Source organism: Haematobia irritans, chromosome 4 (genome assembly GCF_050003625.1).
Source record: "Haematobia irritans isolate KBUSLIRL chromosome 4, ASM5000362v1, whole genome shotgun sequence".
Lineage (NCBI taxonomy): Eukaryota > Metazoa > Arthropoda > Insecta > Diptera > Muscidae > Haematobia > Haematobia irritans.
The window spans coordinates 38,374,537-38,398,490 of NC_134400.1; the positions used below are offsets into that span (position 1 = coordinate 38,374,537).

General features: G+C 29.5%; 1 protein-coding gene across 1 annotated transcript in view; it reads left to right on the plus strand.

The window, feature by feature from the left end:
• The first annotated feature begins 2,910 nt into the window (after window positions 1-2,910).
• The window catches only part of fz2 (frizzled 2), a 103,621-nt gene continuing 82,577 nt past the window's right edge, over window positions 2,911-23,954 (plus strand). Inside the window, exon 1 of the mRNA XM_075304020.1 lies at window positions 2,911-4,535. The gene's annotated coding sequence lies outside the window, so the exon portion shown is untranslated. The remainder of the gene's footprint in view (window positions 4,536-23,954) is intronic.

The following is a 23,954-nucleotide window of genomic DNA, read 5'->3' on the forward strand; positions in this document are numbered from 1 at the left end:
GTCAAAATTTTATTTCTATAGAAAATTTTGTCAAACTTATATTCCTATAGAAAAATTTGTCAAAATTTTATTTCTATATCAAATTTAGTCAAAATTTTATTTCTATAAAAAATTTTGTCAACATTTTATTTCTATAAAAAAAAATTTCCAAAATTATATTCCTATAAAAAAATTTTCCAAAATTGTATTCCTATAGAAGATTTTGTCAAAACTTTATTCCTTTAGAGAATTTTGTCAAATTTTATTTCTGTAGGAAATTTTGTCAAAATTTTATTTCTGTAGGAAATTTTGTCAAAATTTTATTTCTATAGAAAATTTTGTCAAAATTATATTCATATTTATTCCTATAGAATATTTTGCTAAAATTTTATTCCTATAGAATATTTTGTCAAAAATTTTATTTCTATAGAAAATGATGTCCAAATTTTGTTTCTATTGAATATTTTGTCACTATTTTATTCCTATAGAATATTTTGTCAAAAATTGTATATCTATAGAAAATGATGTCCAAATTTTGTTTCTATTGAATATTTTGTCACTATTTTATTCATATAGAATATTTTGTCAAAATTTTATTCCTATAGAAAATTTTGTCAAAATTTTATTCCTATAGAAAATTTTGGCAAAATTTTATTACTATAGAAATTTTTCTCAAAATTTTATTTCTATAGAAAATTTTGTCGAAATTTTATTTCTATAGAAAATTTTGTAAAAATTTTATTTCTACAGAAAATTTTGTCCAAAGTTTATTTCTATAAAAAATTTTGTCAAAATTTTATGTCTATAGAAAATTTTGTCAAAATTTTATTTCTAAAAAAAAAATTTGTCAAAATTTTATTTCTATAGAAAATTTTGTCACAATTATATTCCTTTTTATGATTTTTATCTCATAATCTCGGCTGTAGGTCTATAAATTAAACTCAAAATTGTTGGTTTCTAGTTTTTTATTTTCCGATATTTCGGTTGACTTCGTCAGACCGTTTTCAAGGCTACAAATTACAAAATTAAACAAAAGTTAATTACAAAATTCACAAATTAAAGTCAAACTATTGTCATTTACATTTTATCCGATGTCTTGTTACTTCGCTGTCTGGTTTTCTACTGGTGATCACTTTCTCCTGTGTTTTTGTATCGTATGTCGATATATTCTCGCGCAGTTCTTAATATCTTTTTTATAGTTTATTCTCTCGTTAGTGGGAGTGTTAATTATGTGTAACATTTCCAGAGTAAATCTTCGTCTGTAGTTGTTTTCCTTGCATAGGATTTCTACGTTATTAAAGTTAGGTTTGTGACCAGTCAATGTACAGTGGGCCGCAAGTGCTGTTTTTTGTTCCATTGGTTTGTCTGTTGTTTTTATATCCGATTTATTCCTATAGAAAAATTTGTCAAAATTTTATTTCTATAGCAAATTTAGTAAAGGATGCAAATTTTTCTGCAGATTTTGGAGTCTTATTTCATGAAACTGTGAAATGTCATTTACAATTTTAGGTTTACTTTTTTTAGTATTCCCATTAGTGGAAATAATGGGAAATTATGCGATTTGTTTAATTTGCCATTTTATTTCGTCATCAAACAAGGCAGAATATTGACGAATGCCTTACGAATATTCTTTTATATTCTCTTTGGGGCATTATGTCGCTGGAGGTATTCTTAATTAATTAATTGTGGTAATTGAAACTAAATAATATTTTTTGCTGTGCGTATGTAAATTCTGAATAGATCATTACATTGTATGGGGTCCAAAGTACTGACTGTGACCTGGAACATTTCTCTATCCAGATAACCCACAAAAGCCAAAAAACAAAATCTCCTATCTTTGTATCATGGCAACACTGATTTTGTGTGTGTGCTAAGTGTTTTCAACATTCAATGAGACTCGTTGTTGTTGTTGGCGTTGTGTATCTCACCGAATAGCACACGCAAGCCACCAGACCAGTGCTGCCGCTACTACTTCAATCGAAGTATTTTGCTTCATTTTCACAAAATTTACTTCGTCACTCCTTCTTCCAAAAATCTGCTTCACTTTTTGTTCTGCTCCAAATTTTTAAATTTTTCCCCATATTACCTAATTGTTTTTCCTATTCCTGTAATTACGATGAACATAGCGGTTTTAATCATTGAATTATTAACCGATGTGGACCAATTTTTGCATAGTTGTTAGAGACCATATACTTACACCATGTACCAAATTTCAGCCGGATCGGATGAAATTTGGTTCTCTTAGAGGCTCCGCAAGCCAAATCGGGGGATCAGTTTATATGGGGGCTATATGTAATTATGGACCGATGTGGACCAATTTTTGCATGGTTGTTAGAGATCGTATGCTGAAGCCATGTACCAAATTTCAGCTGGATCGGATGAAATTTGCTTCTCTTAGAGTCCCCGCAAGCCAAATTTGTGGGTCCGTTTATATGGGGGCTATACGTAAAAGTGGACCGATATGGCCCATTTGTAATACCATCCGACCTACATCAATAACAACTACTTGTGCCAAGTTTCAAGTCGATAGCTTCTTTCGTTCGGATGTTAGCGTGATTTCAACAGACGGACTACTTCAATTTTATTCAATCTACTCCACTTTTTTCCAAAATCTACTTCACTCAATTTTTCACTAGCGGCAGCACTGCACCAGACAGTCAGAAAGTAATACCACCAACAACAATGAAAACAAATCATATCAGGTTTTTACGCTACATTTTCCTACAATACATTTATGTTAGATGGGTTTTGTTGGGTCGATGGTGGCGGTGATGGTGGTGGTTGTGTATATATCCATGTATGTATCTGCCATTGCTGCTCTTGATAGCTAAACGTAAGTGTGTTTGTGTGTGCGGCGAGTGTTTTTATTTTTATGCCTTGATTTTTAGGGGGACCCGGCTCTTTGTAAGAGAACCACACACTCAGTCTTGAATTAGTGAGCACAAGGGCAAGTGTGTGTTTGTGAGAACGCGGCGTATTATTATGTTGAATATAGCTGCGGCTGGTTGAGAATTAAAGAATCTCCCGTTCGTATTGATTTTTAAGTTGAATATCAGTGTTCGAAGACCCCAAATGATATCTTTACTCGCCGCCAGCAGAGTCTTGTCTAATATAGTTCAGTTACTAAAGAGCGATCGTGTCGCATGGTGATAATAAACGGACCGAGGGAACACGTCATTTTACGTGAAACTCAAAAAAAAAGAAGAAGAAAATCCCAAATCAATGACAAAAAGAGAGCCTATATTCATATGCATATTTCATTGGAAAATAAATAAGCTGAGACCAAACGAATGTGAACAAGAAAAATAAAACAAAAACGAAACAAAGTGATTGTGAAATATTGTAAAATAATTATTTATTTGTAAAAAACAAATCATAGTGGAAAAATAAACAATGTGTTTCTTCGCGAAGAAAATGTATGTGAGAGTTGTTTAGTTATTTTTTTTTTGTGATTCGTTTTACTGCCATACTAGAGCGAAAATTATTTAATTCCTTTTGTATGTTGGCTATATGGTGGTGTGTTTTCATGTTGCCGTAACTTTTGTTGTTAATGTTGACACGATTCCATTGTTTGTGGTCTTAACCAACGACCAACCAACAAATCTTAGTGGAGTTTATGCGAGGAGATACCAAAATCGAAAAGAAAACAAAAATGGAATAAAAACGAGTTTTGTGTGTTGGTGTTTCTTTTATTCTTCTTCTTCTGTCTTTGCTTTTCCTATATCTTATGAGCATAGTTACGTGCTGCCGCTAAAATACAAAACATTATAGCTGATTTATTTAGAAGCAAATAAAAAAAAAAACAACAGAAAAAAAACCATATCAAAACAACCATTGAAAAAAACGTGATATTGAAAGAAAATCAAAAACAAATGCAAATACAAATACAAAACAGAAATTGCAATTTATTCAATACAAAAATGTATTTGCAATAAAAACAACACAACCAAACAAAATCATCGGCAATAACAACAAATTCATCGTTCGCTAAGCTTATTTGTTAAAACAACAAAAACTGAAACATTTTAACAATTTATTTAACAAAAAACAAAAACCCAAGCATTTAATAATGATTTTGTGTGCTACAATTTGTTTTATAAAAAATTCTTTTTCCTCTCTCTCTCCCAGATTCTAACTTAAAATAACGGAATTTGTGTTAATTTCATAGAGAAAATCCAAATAAAAGTGAATAACAACAATAACATACGAATATAGGGTGTAAACAATCCTCCCAACTTCTGAGATCTTTTCATTTCTCCCTCACCCACATGGCGTCAATCTCTCTTTTTCTCACCCAAGGAAAATATCTCAAGAATGTTGACAAATGATATTGTGGGCCAAAAAATCACGCAAAAATAAACATAAAATCAAAAAAAAAATTTTTTTTTTGATAATAACGAAATTAGTTTGCAACTAAAATTACTACCAGGCGGACTAGGTGCTTACAGTGATAATCTTCAAAAGACTTTTTCTTTTCTCCTCTTGATTTGCTGATCTATTAATGTTGGGATTAAAACACTTGGATTAATTGGATATTCAAATGCATGAATTCAAAGGTATGTAGAGATAATTTATGGTTAAGTAGAGTCCTCTACCAAATGTATTGATTTCAAGAGCTTTATTTACTTATCTTCGGGTGACATATTCGCTCGAAATGTCATAGGTTTAGAACACGGCTTGCTAGATTTTTTCAAGAGAGATTCCCAAATGTTCGAAAGTAACTGCCATTAGTTCGGAACTTCATTACCAGGAATTAAAATATTTTTTTTGTTTTACTTTCTTTGACCAAATCAAATTTGCTTATAAGATTTTAAATAGGATTGTCATTTAGCGTGATTGTAAAATTGTTCTTTTAGCAGTTTTTTCGTACTAAACTAAAGGGTGATACGGTCAAAATTTGGTCAAGGGAAAACGCGTGTAAATCGGTGAAATCGTTTATTTAAAAAATCAAATGAAGTTTCTTTTTCAAGTTCAATTAGTATAAAATTCTGGAAAAATATTCAGTTAGGCTTTCGCTTTTCCAAATCCGAATTGCCAGGCCTCACGCTTGACACCTGCCATCAGATTTTGTACAGCCACCTTGTCCACCTTCTTCGCCGCAGAAAGCCAGTTTGCCTTGAACTCCTGCTCGTCCTTAGCAGTTTTTTGGTCTTCTTTAGGTTCCGCTTGACAATAGCCCAGTATTTCTCAATTGGGCGGAGCTCTGGCGTGTTGGGAGGGTTCTTGTCCTTGGGAACCACCTGCACGTTGTTGGCGGCGTACCACTCCATGGCCTTTTTACCGTAATGGCATGATGCCAAATCCGACCAAAACAGTCCGAAAGAACCGTGTTTCTTCACGAAAGGCAGCAGACGTTTATTCAAACACTCTTTCACGTAAATTTCTTGGTTGACAGTCCCGGAAGCTATGAAAATGCTGCTTTTCAAGCCACAGGTACAGATGGCTTGCCAAACCAGATATTTTTTTTGCGAACTTTGACAGTTTTATGTGCTTGAAAATATCTGCTACCTTTCCCCTTCCTTTTGCCGTATAAAACTCCTGTCCCGGAAGCTGCTTGTAGTCGGCTTTGACGTAGGTCGTCCATTACCACGCAGTCAACCTTTGTCAGCATCGTCGTGTACAGCCTCCGGGATCGCGCTTTGGCCGTCGTATTTTGTTTATCATCGCGATTTGCAGTTACTACCTTCTTGTAAGTCGATAGTCCGGCTCGTTTTTTCGCTCGATGCACGGTTATAGACGATACACCCAGCTTATTTGAGGCATATCGGAGAGAGAGGTTAGGGTTTCGCTTGAAACTACCGGCAACTCTCTTTGTCGTCTCAGCGGCTTCCGGTTTTCGATTTCCCCCCAATCCAGACTTCCTGGCTGTCGACAAACGTTCCCCAAACACTTTAATTACATATGTAACGGTTGCTTTGGCAACTTTTAGCGATTTTGCCAGCTTTGTGTGCGAGTAGCTCGGATTTTCGCGATGCGCGAGCAAAAGTTTGATACGCTGCTCTTCTTGCTTGGACGGCATTTTGACAACTGAAGAGTGAATTCCAAAATCAAAAAATAGGAGCAATCACACACCTTCAAAATGAGGGGTGTTCAGGTTTTTTAAATGCAAAATTGAAAGAAATACGTCAAGTTTATATTGACCAAATTTTGACCGTATCACCCTTTACACCAAAATCATGGTGTTTCGATAAATTTTCTTATATGTGTTTTTTTTCTTATATAAGATATGCTTATACCCGTTAACTACTGTGGTGTCGAAATCTTCAATAGGTAAGGACTTCAACAAGTCTGTCAGGATGCCAACATTTGAATGGAAATTACCAGCTTTATGTCAAGAATCTTCAAAAAGCTTATAACAGAAAAAAAAGACTGGAAAAGTTAGACAATATCCCTCATACTGGTCTACGAATTCGCAAAATTCAATATTTTCAGGCCTTCATATAATTAAACTATAAAAAGTTAAAATACGAAATTTTTATGCACTTTTCTAACGGTCAATCGCAATTAGAAAAACTTTTAACAAAACTTTGTAACAGTTTTTTAGTTTTTGGTTATACAAGATTTTCCGTTTTGCGAATTCATAAACCTGAACATGGGAAAATATTTAGAACAAAATTATAGAAGTTTTCTAAAATTTCTTCTGGCAATTTCTTCCCAATGTCAATTGGGCCTTTTCGAAATTGTTACTAAACAGGAACGTGAACGTATAGCCTAACCTAAATGAATTCGTAAAGATTGACTTATAACTCTTATTGTAAGCCGATATTACACTTTTTACCACAATTTTTCTACTATGTGATTGAAGATGGATATATCCCTCTCTGTTGTTAAAATTTAACCTATAAAATAATTTTATAAATATAATATTAAAACTAGGCTAACAAAGACCCTAAATGGATAATTTCCTTTCTCCAGATCTATACTGAAGGCTATGAAAATCTGATCTAGTATAGCTAGGATTGTATAGATTGGTAAATAGCATTGTCTATTCAATAACTTTCAAAACAATTCAACTCCATCTTCTTGTCCGATGAGCTTTGTAATAATTCAACATCAAGATATGCAAAAACAAGTTACCTTGATTGCTATTAATATTGGTCTAAAAATTAATTCTACAAGAATAAAAAGTATACGCATTAAAGCTAACAATAATTAACGCGGTGGCCATACGCAATAGAAGAAGTATGAAAATTCGGTACCACGGAGCCACCGTGGTGCAATGGTTAGTATGCCCGCCTTGCATACACAAGGTCGTGCGTTCGAATCCTGCTTCGACCGAACACCAAAAAGTTTTTCAGCGGTGGATTATCCCACCTGAGTAATGCTGGTGACGTTTCTGAAGGTTTCAAAGCTTCTCTAAGTGGTTTTAGTGCAATTTAGAACGACGTTCGGAATCGGCTATAAAAAGTAGGTCCCTTGTCATTGAGCTTAACATGGAATCGGGCAGCACTCAGTGATAAGAGAGAAGTTCACCAATATGGTATCACAATGGACTGAATAGTCTAAGGTGAACCTGATACATCGGGCTGCCACCTAACCTAGGCAGCCTTCATCAGGGCGTCTGAATGTATGTTTTTCAGCAACTTTAAGGATGACGAAGTTCTGGAAGTTCTGGAGCGACTTTAAAGGAAAAAATCTAACGATGAAAGACATTTGAGAAATTACAAGGCACTTATAGAGGTCTAAGTTAGTTATAGTGACAGCCCGATATTTCAGTCTCACTTAGACTATTCCGTCCATTGGGATATAACAGTTGTGAACTTCTCTGTTTACCTCAATCCCAAGGGACCTCCTTCTTAAAGCCGAGTCCGATGGGCGTTCCACATTACAATGAAACCGCTTATAGAAGCTTTGAAACACTCAGACATGTCTCATTATGTCCCAGTGTATCTTCTTTTTAAAGGAAAAATAAATTCTTGCGATTTGTGATACCGAATATCGGAACCTGGGAATATATATACATATTCTTGGTTGTGATGGAATTCTGAGTCGGTCTAGCGATGCCCGTCCTTCCGTCTGTTGAGATCACACTAACTTTCGAACAAAGTTAGCTATCTTCTTTAAACTGCGCTGTGGTTGTTATTGATGCAGGTCGGATGTGTACCCAGATTTGACTTCTTGAGCCTTCTGCGGCCGGAATTTTCATCAGATTTGATTGCAAAGTGAATCAGTGCCCAATATAGGCCAATAATTATATATAGCCCCTATAATTAGCGTATCTAGGCAATTTTATGTTTTTAGGTTTTTAAACTCTAGGGAAGGGCTAAAATTTTTCTGTGCTTAGCACCGTTTGTTACAGTTGGTACACGCAAAAAAATAATTCTTTCCTCCCAAACGAAATTTTAGACAAATAAAGTTCGTTTCTCATTTGCTTTTCGTTGTAAGGAAGTGTATTTGGAAGGAAAGTATATACCTTTTGTGATAAACGTTTATTCTTTTCCAGGATGTAAAAACAATTTCATAAAGACAAACTCAAAAAAAAAAAAAACATTCTTTTCTTGCTAATTGCATTTTCCTCACATCTTTCTCACGTCCACAAGGTTTTTTAGTTCTTAACACCTTTTTCTTGTAATGCCAACAATGTAGAAGAAATTATACGATTTTATAAATTTTGAAAATTTTTTTACCTTTCGTCTGGACGAAGAATCATACCGCGGACCATGTACTTTGTAAGCCAACACACTAACCATTGAGCTATGTACCTGTTATGGTCATCAATAGATAAATATCCATATAAGTTATATTTATATAGCATAGCTTGGGGCGGCCACGAACCGAATAAACAAAGTTTATTTAACAGAAACAAACATTTAGTTTGGCACCGTGGAGCAGTGGTTGCTACGTCCGACTTGCATGCCAAGGGTCGTGGGTTCGATCCCTGCTTCGACCAAAGTTTGTTTTTGTTTTTTTGTTTTTACATATATTCCAGATATGTTCGGAAGATTCCGAAAAAATGTTCAACATTTCATTGTACTATATTAAATTTTGAACTGTAAAATGTGTCTTATTAAATACCTAAAGTCAGAAAAGAACAGTGTTTGATATAAACGAAATAGACTGTGTTGTTTTTTCAAAAATAACCTTTTTTATTGAAAAAATAAAAATTTTGTAACAAACGAATTTTTTTTGGTGATAAAAGTTTAAAATTTTCGAAGCAATTCAAAAAACTCTAACAAAAGAAAAACGTTTTCGGTACACGTTTTCCAAACGTTTTTTTCTTTGCATGTACAATTCTACCAAAAATTATCGATTTCTTGATGCTTTGGTAGATTTTGCAAAATCTTCCTCTCAAACTAAGAGGTACTTAAATTTTATGTATATAGAAAAAAAAATTTTTGACAAAATTATCCAAACAAAAATTGATGAAATTTTTTATCGAAATAATATTTTGAAAAAATTTTGAAATAAAATTTTGACAAAATTTTCTATAGAAATAAAGTTTTGACAAAATTTTTTATAGAAACAAAATTTTGAGAAAATTTTCTATAGAAATAAAATTTTCACAAAATTTTCTATAGAAATAACATTTTTAGAAAATGTTCTATAGAAATAAAATTTTAGCAGAATTTTCTATAGAAATAAAATTTTGGCAGAATTTTCTATAGAAATAAAAATAAAAAAATTACAAATTTGTGACAACTTGAAAATATGTTTTTTTTTTAATTTGGTAGATTTTTTTGGTATTTTGTTTTTTTTTTTTTTTATTTTTGTCGATTGTTATTGGCACGAGTGGCAACCGTGGTGCTAAGCCCCTCCTTCAGGGGCCTTTCAGCGTATCTAGACAATTTTATATTTTTAGGTTTTCAAATTTTAGAGAAGGGCTAACATTTATCTGGAGGGGGCTATGTCCTTCCTCCAGAGCCCTTTCTTGAGCTTATGGCCCCTACCAAATTTGACTTCTGAAGCCTTCTGGAAGACCATAATTTTTCCAAATTTCTATATAAACCAATTTCCCGATTTGAATACACACACTTCAGCTATTTTTCTCACTCTATGAAATCTGCCATTGGAATTTATATAAATTTCGAAGTTTCCATTTTAAAAATGATGCCATATATGATAAAAATGAAATTTGATCTATGCCTTGTAGCGATTCTTTTGAAAGACTCAAAAAAAATCTAAAGAAATGTTTTTGTTTTAATTTTTGTTTTGTCTGCAAAGTTTATTTTTATTTGTTGTTTTGTACTCAAAGGCCCCTTTAAAGCAAGAAAACCTGTTAAGTGTTTTTTTTTTTTTTGTTTGATTTGTTTGGAACATTGTGTCCCAAACAAGAAAAAGGTGTCACGTTACGCATAATTTATGTGGACCACAAATAATCCATAATTTTTTTTTTGTTATTCATTTATATAAATAGTGTGGATTTCTGAGACTATGTTACGTATAGGCCAACATCCAACAATCCATAGATGTCGTTAAATAGTGTCTAGTGTTACAAATGTTGTTGAATGTTACTGGGCAACTTTTGAGCCTTGACTAGATGCCGGTTGTTGTGATGATGATGCTGGTGTCTCTTTACGAGACATACATGCAACATGTAACCCCTTTTGGTTCGTCTAGGTCTAGTCAAGCAAACCTAGTCAAGTTGTATGAACTTGTCTCTGTTCTTCTGCAGCTATGTTTGTTGACTTCAAGCAACATCTGTTGTGTGAGGTTTTTTGATTAAAGACTTGTAATATTAAACCATTCGAAAAAGGAATGCATTTTTCCTCTAATAAATATACATTTTTGTTTGGTATGGCCAAGAAATGGATGGCGAGACACTGTCTCCATAGCTGGGGTCCATAGCTTTGATTCTATCTAAGAATTATGATAATCATCTGTCAAATGCTTGTTGAAAAATGTACATGGGATTGGTGGTGGTTGTATGCAACGTTCGAAGAAACAAGATCCAAGATCAAGATAATTGAAATCACAAGCAAATGACATTTTCCATTTCTTGGAATCACATAACAATAAATACCACAGCCATACTAGAAGATACAGGTAGAAGAAGATGGAAAGCGTTCCAACCGGAATGTATAGGAAAATCATGAAGATATTTTTAATTTAATTTAATTTCAATTAATCTAATTTAATTTTAATTTAATTTAATTTAATTTAATTTAATTTAATTTAATTTAATTTAATTTAATTTAATTTAATTTAATTTAATTTAATTTAATTTAATTTAATTTAATTTAATTTAATTTAATTTAATTTAATTTAATTTAATTTAATTTAATTTAATTTAATTTAATTTAATTTAATTTAATTTAATTTAATTTAATTTAATTTAATTTAATTTAATTTAATTTAATTTAATTTAATTTAATTTAATTTAATTTAATTTAATTTAATTTAATTTAATTTAATTTAATTTAATTTAATTTAATTTAATTTAATTTAATTTAATTTAATTTAATTTAATTTAATTTAATTTAATTTAATTTAATTTAATTTAATTTAATTTAATTTAATTTAATTTAATTTAATTTAATTTAATTTAATTTAATTTAATTTAATTTAATTTAATTTAATTTAATTTAATTTAATTTAATTTAATTTAATTTAATTTAATTTAATTTAATTTAATTTAATTTAATTTAATTTAATTTAATTTAATTTAATTTAATTTAATTTAATTTAATTTAATTTAATTTAATTTAATTTAATTTAATTTAATTTCAATTAATCTAATTTAATTTAATTTAATCTAATTTTAATTAATTTAATTTAATTTAATTTAATTTAATTTAATTTAATTTAATTTAATTTAATTTAATTTAATTTAATTTAATTTAATTTAATTTAATTTAATTTAATTTAATTTAATTTAATTTAATTTAATTTAATTTAATTTAATTTAATTTAATTTAATTTAATTTAATTTAATTTAATTTAATTTAATTTAATTTAATTTAATTTAATTTAATTTAATTTAATTTAATTTAATTTAATTTAATTTAATTTAATTTAATTTAATTTAATTTAATTTAATTTAATTTAATTTAATTTAATTTAATTTAATTTAATTTAATTTAATTTAATTTAATTTAATTTAATTTAATTTAATGTAATTTAATTTAATTTAATTTAATTTAATTTAATTTAATTTAATTTAATTTAATTTAATTTAATTTAATTTAATTTAATTTAATTTAATTTAATTTAATTTAATTTAATTTAATTTAATTTAATTTAATTTAACTGCAAATAATAGGACTCCACTTTCTAAATGATCATCGGAAATTTTTTAGTCATTATATTTCTTTGTTGTCATTTCTAGCGTGTTAACATTATCAAATTAACCTAAATCTAAGTTTATTACAACACTCAAGTTTTTTTTTTGAATTTTCCAAAATAGTTCTTTCACTATCTCATCAAACCTATATGTTTTGGTAATTTACGAGTATTGAATATAGGATTTTTTGAAGTTCCCCCTAGAAAATAAAAATGAGATAGACCAAGAGTTCAATAAGTATTCCCTCTGTATATGAATGTATGTTATGTATATCAAAGAATCTATTTTAAGTTAACTACCTTTTGAGTGGTGCTTGTTGTATTGTGGGCTACCAACAATTTCATTTCTTTTTTCTGATTTGTTTGTTTTCTGTCCGTCCGTCTGGCTGTCTATTGGTAGCGTATCTTCATATTCTCAAAATCTTATCATTTTGACATTTGTTTTTACTACACCTTCCCTTTTGTGCAAATGGGGTAGTAGTATGAACACTAGCAGATATACCTTTATCAATATAGTTCATTCTCCCCAGGTTGCCTTGTTTGTGGCTAGGTTTGTTTTTCCTCTTTTTTTTTCGAAAAAATTATTGATTTGAGTTTAGTATTGAATCGTATGTTTTTTTTGTTGGTGTTGCGTAGTTGTGATATTGTGTCAAAAATATTTATGATTAGATTTACGTCCTCATATACTTGACTGCTTTCTTACCTGCCTAGCAGCTATCATAAAGTAGTCCAACTGAAAAATTGATTGCAATGTGGTTATCAATATTGTGTGTGTATTCTTTCTGTTTTTCGGTAAATATATCGCTTAGTTTGACATTTACTTAGTACTAATTTTGATTTTGAATTTTCCTATTTTCAAGAGAAATTATATGAACACAATTATGGTACAAATTAAATTAAAAAAAATCTGCCGAAATTTGTATAAGATTTAACCACAAATCTATCAAATTTAATAACTCTTATTCAGAAGTTTTTGTCAAAATTTCATTTCTATAGAAAATGTTATCAAAATTTTATTTCTATAAAGAAATTTTGTCAAAATTTTATTTCTATAGAAAATTTTCTCAAAATTTTATTTCTATAGAAAATTCTGGCAAAATTTTATTTCTATAGAAAATTTTGTCCAAATTTTATTTCTATAAGGAAATTTTGTCAAAATTTTATTTCTATTGAAAATTTTGTCAAAATTTTATTTCTATAGACAATTTTGTCAAAATTTTATTTCTATAGAAAATTTTGTCAAAATTTTATTTCTCTAAGGAAATTTTGTCAAAATTTTATTTCTATTGAAAATTTTGTCAAAATTTTATTTCTCTAAGGAAATTTTGTCAATATTTTATTTCTATAAGGAAATGTTGTCAACATTTTATTTCTATTGAAAATTTTGTCAAAATTTTACTTCTATAGAAAATTTTCTCAAAATTTTATTCCTATAGAAAATTTTGTCAATATTTTATTTCTATAGAAAATTTTGTCAACGTTTTATTTCTATTGAAAATTTTGTCAAAATTTTATTTCTACAGAAAATTTTGTCAAAATTTTATTTCTACAGAAAATTTTGTCAAAATTTTATTTCTATAGAAAATTTTGTTAAAATTTTATTTCTATAGAAAATTTTGTCAAAATTTTATTTCTATAGAAAATTTTCTCAAAATTGTTGAAAATTTTGTCAAAATTTTATTTCTATAGAAAATTTTGTTAAAATTTTATTTCTATAAGGAAACTTTGTCAAAATTTTATTTCTATAAGGAAATTTTGTCAAAATTTAAATTCTATAGAAAATCTTGTCAAAATTTTATTTCTATAGAAAATTCTGTCAAAATTTTATTTCTACAGAAAATTTCGTCAAAATTTTATTTCTATAGAAAATTTTGTTAAAATTTTATTTCTATAGAAAATTTTGTCAAAATTTTATTTCTATAGAAAATTTTCTGAAATTTTTTTTTTCAATAGAAAATGTTATCAAAATTTTATTTCTATAGAAAATTTAGTCAACATTTTATTTCTATTGAAAATTTTGTCAAAATTTTATTTCTATAAGGAAATTTTCTCAAAGTTTTATTTCTATAGAAAATTTTGTCAAAATTTTATTTGTATAGAAAATTTTGTTAAAATTTTATTTCTATAGAAAATTTTGTTAAAATTTTATTTCTATAGAAAATTTTGTCAACATTTGTTTATACCCTTCACCACTACTGTGGTACAGGGTATAATAAGTTTGTGCATTTGTATGTAACGCCAAGAAGGAGTAATCATAGACCAACCTTTTAGTATACGGATCGGCTTAGAATTAAATTCTGAGTCGATTTAGCGATGTCCGTCTGTCTGTCTGTCCGTCTGTCTGTCTGTCTGTCTGTCTGTCTGTTGATGTATTTTTGTGTGCAAAGTACAGCTCGCAGTTTTAGTCCGATTGTCCTAAAATTTGGTATAGGGTCCTGTTTCGGCTCAAAGACGATCCCTATTGATTTTGGAAAAAATCGGTTCAGATTTAGATATAGCTGCCATATATATTTTTCACCGATCTGGTCATAATTGGCATGTAGATCAACCGATCTTCCTCAAATTCCGTACACCCGAATATTTTATGAGTCTCGAAAAACTTGCAAAATATCAGCCAAATCGGTTCAGATTTAGATATAGCTCCCATATATAGCTTTCGGCCGATTTACACTCATTTGCCCACAGAGGCCATTTTTTTGCTCTGATTTAGTTGAAATATTGCACAGGGAGTAGAATTAGCGTTGTAACTATGCGTGCCAAATTTGCTTGAAAACTTGCAAAATATCAGCCAAATCGGTTCAGATTTAGATATAGCTCCCATATATATGTTTTTCTGATTTCGACAAAAAAGGTCAAAATACCAACATTTTCCTTGTAAAATCGCCACTGCTTAGTCGAAAAGTTGTAAAAATGAATCTAATTTTCCTAAACTTCTAATACATATATATCGAGCGATAAATCATAAATAAACTTTTTCGAAGTTTCCTTAAAATTGCTTCAGATTTAAACGTTTCCCATATTTTTTTTTTACTAACATTGTGTTCCACCCTACATTAGCCGACTTAAATTTTGAGTCTATAGATTTTGTAGAAGTCTATCAAATTCTTCCAGATCGAGTGATATTTAAATGTATGTATTTGGGACAAACCTTTATATATAGCACCCAACACATTTGATGGATGTGATATGGTATCGAAAATGTAGATCTACAAAGTGGTGCAGGGTATAATATAGTCGGCCCCGCCCGACTTTAGACTCTCCTTACTGGTTTTGTACTAACATTGTGTTCCGCCCTAGTGCATTAGCCGACTTAAATTTTGAGTCTATAGATTTTGTAGAAGTCTATCAAATTCTGTCCAGATCGCGTGATATTTAAATGTATGTATTTGGGACAAACCTTTATATATAGCCCCCAACACATTTGATGGATGTGATATGGTATCGAAAATGTAGATCTACAAAGTGGTGCAGGGTATAATATAGTCGGTCCCGCCCGGCTTTAGACTTTCCTTACTTGTTTTCTATAGAAAATTTTGTCAAAATTTTATTTCTATAGAAAATTGAAGTACCTTTTAGTTAAAGAGGAATGTGTTACAAAATTTACCAAAACGACTAATCTACCACACAGTAAAAAATCTCCCATTTTTGGTAGAATTCTACCAATTGTGGCAACCGTGCCTATAGGCCAACTTTTTTCTCTCACCAGAAAAGAATTTTGGAAGCTATTCCAAAATCTTTATCATTGATGAACATCCAAAAATGCTCATCTAGATATAAACTTAATTTTCACATCTTATTTAAGAAGCCTTTTCTAAAAATCCTTTGGTTTAAATTTTCGGAATTTTACCGATTTTTTTAATAAAATATTGAAAATTTAAACACAAAAAAATATTTGGAAATTGTAGCGTTTTATTTCTCGGCTGGTATTGAATTTACTACAAAAAAATATATGCGTATATTGATCGAAATTTCTTTATGTAGCGATAAAAGTTGTCTATTTTTATACTTATCTCCATAAAAACAATTTTAAATTTTGCCTTAATTATTTATTTGTTTTATATTTTATTTTATTTTTTATAATTTTTTTATGATAATTTTTTAATGGTGATTTAGCTGCATCACTTTGTTTAGATCTGAGATCACACTAAGAGAAATGCATTTCTCTCAATTGACTTTTCTCTTTTCGCTCTCAGGAGAACAAAAGGCAACCAAATCAAAACGCACAGAAAGGTTTCGTTTTTGTTGTAGTAGTTGTTGTTGTTCAATGAAACAAGAGGCGTATTGTCACCTTAATGACAAACTGCAGACATTCTCCTCCAAGGGGAGAGACGAAGTAGTGTCGGCATTTTTTTAAGCAAATATCTGTTTGGAGTTGAAAAACAAACGAGGAACCCCTTTAAAACATAATTTATGGTTTGATTTTCAAGTTAAAAAGTTAAAAAACATAACACAAAACTGATCGAAAAGTTAAGATACGTAAAATTAAAACAACAATAACAGCTAAAGCAACATTAAAACCTCAAACCATCCAACGAAAAGGTCGTTTGAACAATGAGCCAGGTAAAAGGAAAAGAACATAAAACACGCACAGACACACACAAGCACATTGAGATCACCTGCTGCAGACAAAAAGAATTTCAAGTGATACTCTGCCCTAAAGAGGAATCAAATAAGACCCAAATTCAAAATCGAAATCATAAAGGACTGAACTATCCATTGGGCAAAAGAACTGTTTTAACCGTTCAAAAACCAGCGGGAGAATTTTTTAAAAGCTACGCAAGATACCAACAAATAAATAAACGCCTAAATGAAGTGCAACAAGAATTACCAATGACATGGGAGCAAGAGCACGGGGAACCTTCCCGCCTCAATGGCCAGAATTCTTAATTTCTGATGTTATTTTTCCTTGTTTGCATATGCGAATGCTGGTGCCCATGTAGTCGTCTCATAGCCCTGGTCCGTCTCTGCATGGTGTCCCAGTGATGTGAGATTTAAGATACTCGCTACATTTTTAGTTGTATGCCTGTCTGCCTGGATGGTATGCTGAGAAGTGGTGAACATGTTTTTTCATGGTTTCTGTTATTGGTGTGCTATTCCTTGTTGTTTTTTTTCTTTATCGAAATCCCAGCATGTGTTCGCCAATTTTATTAAACGTCAAACATTAAAGCAAAACAAAAGGAGATGTAAGAAAAATAGGTAAAAAAGAAAACCGATAAAGGTAAACGAAACCAAAAAACGAGGCGATGACATCAAAATCTAAAAGTTACTAGAGAGGCTGTAATAGAGAATTTAGCCCTAACACAAAAATTAAAATGTTTAAAAATAATGAATTTATAGAAATTTTTTTCAAAATGTTATTTTAATCAAAAAATTTCTCAAAATTTTATTTCTATAGAAAAGTTTGTCAAAATTTTATTTCTATAGAAAACTTTTGTAAAATTTTATTTTTTTATAAAATATTGTCAAAATTTTATTTCTATAGAAACGTTTGTCAAAATTTTATATCTATAGAAAATTTTGTCAAAATTTTATATCTATAGAAAATTTTGTAAAAATTTTATATCTACAAAAAATTTTCTCAAAATTTTATATCAATAGAAAATTTTTTCAAAATTTTATTTATATAGAAAATTTTTTTAAAATTTTATTTTTATATAAAATATTGTCAAAATTTTATTTCTATAGAAAAGTTTGTCAAAATTTTATATCTATAGAAAATTTTGTCAAAATTTTATATCAATAGAATTTTTTTTCAAAATTTTATATCAATAGAAAATTTTCTCAAAATTGTATATCAATAGAAAATTTTTTCAAAATTTTATTTCTATTGGAAATTTTCTGAATATTTTATTTCTTTAGAAAATTTTGTCAAACTTTTATTTCTATAGAAACTTTTCTCAAAATTTTATATCTATAGAAAATTTTGGTAAAATTTTATATCAATAGAAAAGTTTTTCAAAATTTTATTTCTATAGAAAATTTTCTCAAATTTTTATTTTTATATAAAATATTGTCAAAATTCTATTTTTATAGAAAATTGTTGCAAAATGTTATTTCTATAGAAAATTTTTTCACAGTTTTATATCTATAGGAAATTTTCTCAAAATTTTATATTAATAGAAAATTTTTTTTAAATTTTATTTCTATAGAAAATTTTCTCAAAACTTTATTTTTATATAAAATATTGTCAAAATTTTATTTCTATAGAAAATTTGCCAAAACTTTATTTCTATAGACATTTTTTCCAAAGTTTTATATCTATAGAAATTTTTCTCAAAACTTTATTTTTATATAAAGTATTTTCAAAATTTTATTTCTATAGAAATTTTTGTCAAAATTTTATATCTATAAAAAATTTTCTCAAAATTTTATATCAATAGAAAATTTTTTTTCAAATTTTTGTTTCTATAGAAAATTTTCTCAAATGTTTGCTATACCCTGCGCCACACTGTGGAACAGGGTATTATAAGTTAGTGCATATGTTTGCAACAAACCAGAAGGAGACGAGATAGACACATGGTGTCTTTGGCAAAAATGCTCAGGGTGGGCTCCTGAGTCGATATAGTCATGTCCGTCTGTCCGTGAACATATTTTTGTTATCAAAGTCTAGGTCGCAGTTTTAGTCCAATCGACTTCAAATTTGGCACAAGTATGTGTTTTGGCTAAGAATAGAACCCTATTGATTTTGGAAGAAATCGGATCAGATTTAGATATAGCTCCCATATATATCTTTCGCCCGATATGGACTTATATGGCCCCAGAAGCCAGAGTTTTACCCTAATTTGCTTAAAATTTTGCACAAGAAGAACAATAAGTACTGTCGTCAAGTGTGCCAAATTTTATTGAAATCGGTTCAGATTTAGATATAGCTCTCATATATAGCTTTCGCCCGATTTACACTCATATGACCACAGAGGCCAATTTTTTGCTCCGATTTAGTTGAAATTTTGCACAGGGGGTAGAATTAGCATTGTAGCTATGCGTTCCGAATTTGGTTGAAATCGGTTCAGATTTAGATATAGCTCCCATATATATCGTTCGCCCGATTTACACTCATATGACCACAGAGGCCAATTTTTTGCTCCGACATAGTTGAAATTTTGCACAGGGAGTAGAATTAGCATTGTAGCTATGCGTGCCAAATTTGGTTGAAATCGGTTCAGATTTAGATATAGCTCTCATATATATGTTTTTCTGATTTCGACAAAAATGGTCAAAATACCAACATTTTCCTTGTAAAATCGCCACTGCTTAGTCAAAAAGTTGTAAAAATGACTCTAATTTGTCTAAACTTCTAATACATATATATCGAGCGATAAATCATAAATAAACTTTTGCGAAGTTTCCTTAAAATTGCTTCAGATTTAAATGTTTCCCATATTTATACCCTTCACCACTACTGTGGTAGAGGGTATAATAAGTTTGTTCATTTGTATGTAACGTCAAGAAGGAGTAATCATAGACCAACCTTTTAGTATACGGATCGGCTTAGAATTAAATTCTGAGTCGATTTAGCGATGTTCGTCTGTCTGTCTGTTGATGTATTTTTGTGTGCAAAGTACAGCTCGCAGTTTTAGTCCGATTGTCCTAAAATTTGGTATAGGGTCCTGTTTCGGCTCAAAGACGATCCCTATTGATTTTGGAAAAAATCGGTTCAGATTTAGATATAGCTGCCATATATATTTTTCACCGATCTGGTCATAATTGGCGTGTATATCAACCGATCTTCCTCAAATTCCGTACATCCGAATATTTTATGAGTCTCGAAAAACTTGCAAAATATCAGCAAAATCGGTTCAGATTTAGATATAGCTCCCATATATATGTTTTTCTGATTTCGACAAAAATGGTCAAAATATCAACATTTTCCTTGTTTTTTACTTACATTGTGTTCCACCCTAGTGCATTAGACGACTTAAATTTTGAGTCTATAGATTTTGTAGAAGTCTATCAAATTCTTCCAGATCGAGTGATATTTAAATGTATGTATTTGGGACAAACCTTTATATATAGCCCCCAACACATTTGACGGATGTGATATGGTATCGAAAATTTAGATCTACAAAGTGGTGCAGGATATAATATAGTCGGCCCCGCCCGACTTTAGACTTTCCGTACTGGTTTTTTTACTAACATTGTGTTCCACCCTAGTGCATTAGCCGACTTAAATTTTGAGTCTATAGATTTTGTAGAAGTCTATCAAATTCTGTCCAGATCGAGTGATATTTAAATGTATGTATTTGGGACAAACCTTTATATATAGCCCCTAACACATTTGACGGATGTAATATGGTATCGAAAATTTAGATCTACAAAGTGGTGCAGGGTATAATATAGTCGGCCCCGCCCGACTTTAGACTTTCCTTACTTGTTTTTATATAAAATATTGTCAAAAATTTTTATAGAAAATTTTTGCAAAATTTTATTTCTATAGAAAAATTTGTCAAAATTTTATATCTATAGAAAATTTTGTCAAAATTTTATATCAATAGAAATTTTGTTTCAAAATTTTATTTCTATTGGAAATTTTCTGAAAATTTTATTTCTATAGAAAATGTTGTCAAAATTTATTATCTTTAGACAATTTTTGCAAAATGTTATTTCCAAATTTTATTTCCATAGAAATTTTTTGTCAAAATTTTATTTTGAAATATTTCGGTAAATGTTACCCGGATTTTTTTTATGAGAAATAAAAACACATTTCATAAAAAATATTGACTTGTTTCACACTGCGACGCACTGAAAGAGAGTTATTAAACAAGTCTCACGATCATTATTTATATTTCTAAACAAACGAAACCCCACATCGTAAGATGGACAAGGGGCTATGTGTAGACATAGAGACAAAATTTTCTATTAACACAGAAAATCAATCATAACAAATTATTCACTAAAGTTATTTAAATAAATAAAAATCAATACAAATCATTATAATTATCAACATCATCATCATTATCGTCATCATCACTATCGCCATAAAGATGACTATTATGGTCGTTAAGTTAAAATTCCATGATGGTTAACTGGTTGATAAAATTCACGTGTGACTCTCATAACCATGATGATCGAAATGACTTTTAGTGGCAATTAATGAGCAAGCGCACACCGTGCCTTCATTATTATCGGGGCTGTGTCTAAGACAAGCTAGGTTTGTTTTGTGGCAATATCGTCTATGGGGCTGTTGGGTTAATATGTTTTTGGCTAATTATCGTCGTCATCAGACAACACTGAATAAATTTCGATATAAATTGAAAACAAATGAGCCATAAATACAAATGGCTTTACACCGTTTATTTTGTGAGGTTTTTTGTTTTTATATCTTGGTCTATGATTTGTGTGTTCAGTTTTATGGTTGTCTATTTGATGTTTAAAGCTAAAAATGTATGAACATATTGAAATTGGTATGCCCTTGCAATGGGAGAAAGTAAACATGATTTGTTGTTATCAAAAAGTAAGAAGAGTAAATTGAAAAAATTAAAAACAAAAAAATCAATAAATTCCAAATTACATACATTTTTAAGCCCTGGAAATAATAATAAATTTCCTAAGCCAATCTGTATTTATTTAAAAAAAATAATTTATTTACATTTAATGAACTTTTTTTGAAAATAAATTAAATATAAAAGATCTTAGGCCGGAAATACATAACATTTCGAGCTAAGTGTCTATAACTGAATTAAACGAAATTAAGCTAATAGTACATTCCTTCAAATCTCTTTTATTCTTACAATTAAAAGTTGGCGCTATCTTTTGATGACTTATTTTTTGTAAAGTGCCACACAATTTGTCATGTAAAACTTTTTTCTTTAACTTATTCAATTCTACATTTTCAGTTTAATTAGTGTACGAAATGAAATGAAAGCCATATAGAAAAAAATGTATAGTTTACGACAAAGTTGAAAACGAAGAATTTAATTCAAGACAATTGAGCAAAACGCCTTCTATATGCATTTGCGCTTTACAAAATTCGCCTTCTCGTCGGCATGGCGTGCGCTAATAATAGAAAAAATCACAAAACCGCTTAATTTTTGTTTGACTTGTTTAGCTCTTAGATTTTTTTGCCTTTAAAGCAAAATAATTTTTAAAAGCGTGTTAATAGTCAACCTCTTTATAATTTTCCAATTCATCACCCCCTACTATTGGTGATGGTAATTTTACACAATACTTACACCAATTTTTTTCTCGTCTCCACATCTTTTATCGATGGTTTTACTTTAACGTCTATTACTAAAGCTGATATTAGTCAACGCCATCCCACTATTCTTACTGGCAAATATAGAAACTTATCCTCCCACTAGCGGGAGACATTCATTCATTAACATTCACTTGATTTAGAATTTAATAAATATTAGTAATAAATAGTGGATTTCTTGTATGTTATGGCTGATATTCCAATACCATTCAGTACTTGACTATACCTTTCATTTTGAGCATTAACTTCAACTTTTATTTCAATTTAAATCACATCCTGTATATGTACTCTCTGAATATATGGTCGAGGCTTGGAACTAAAAATATAATTAATATTTGAATTAAAATAATAATGGTTTTAATTTTAATTAAATAATAAATGTAAATTTTAAATAAAAGAACAAATATTTCCAATTAAATATATAATTAAAAGTGCCAAAGAAATCAATTTTTTTTTGTTTATCAAGAATATTTTTAATTTATAATTAATTCTGTGAAACCCAGAATGAACGTTCTTAATTAAAATATTAATCATTTTAACTTTAAATACATAATAAATGTAAACATAAATTAAATGAAATGAGATAAGATTGTGGTCTCTTTTTTCTAGTCCAAAATGAGACTCTCTTAAGTCCCCATAGTTGAAAACAATTTCATATACTCAACTGAAAGAAATTGGCTTCTCTTGTGAATGGATCATAAAGTGATTGAGATTCCTATCCATAGCTTTATGAGATTGTCCTAGAATTCATTTGAACGAAGAATTTGTCCATTATTCTCCCTCTCCCAAATTATGTTATATTTCGTCCCCCCTTACATTCATCATTTAGTCATTTTACCATTGATTTACCCATACTCTCTTACATACCAATTATAACGTTACAATGAACAGAGAATGTATATCTACGTGAAGATACTTATTCATCATCGTCGTCATTGGTAGCATTCTCGCCGACATTTTAACTCAATGAGAAATCAATTCGAAACATCAGACAGGGAGCTCTATACAGAAGTGGCAGCAACAACTGTGTGGCATATGGCAAGCCCCATCGACTAACAACAACAACAACACCCAACAACAGAAAAATGCTATCTTAACATTCAATGTTGTACTTAACCATGTCGAATGTCTTTTGTTGTTGCCCGATTTATTCCTTGTCGTGGAGAATATTTTCTCAATGTTTGTGTGTGTATGTTTGAGTAGATATCGAAAAATAATTAATTTCAGTTTGTTTTTCTTAAACGTGAAACTACAGTGGTGAAGTTTAATGAATTTTCCCCTTCCCCCCAAGTAAGTTCCATCATGCTCTGGTGTCACCAAATGGATTGGTAATGAATTAATATATGAAAATATTTTCTTATTTGGTTGTACCCAGGTTGTTTGTTTGTTTAATTCGATTTCTCGCCGTCTTAGTTTTAGTTGTACTCCTACATTCTCAAAAATAAATAAATACAAAAAATTCTTATTTTAATTGTTTTTACCTAACTTTAATGACATTATCTAAAAACAATTGATACAAATTGAGAACAGTGAAACATCCCAGAAGTGGGCACTTAAGGTCTCC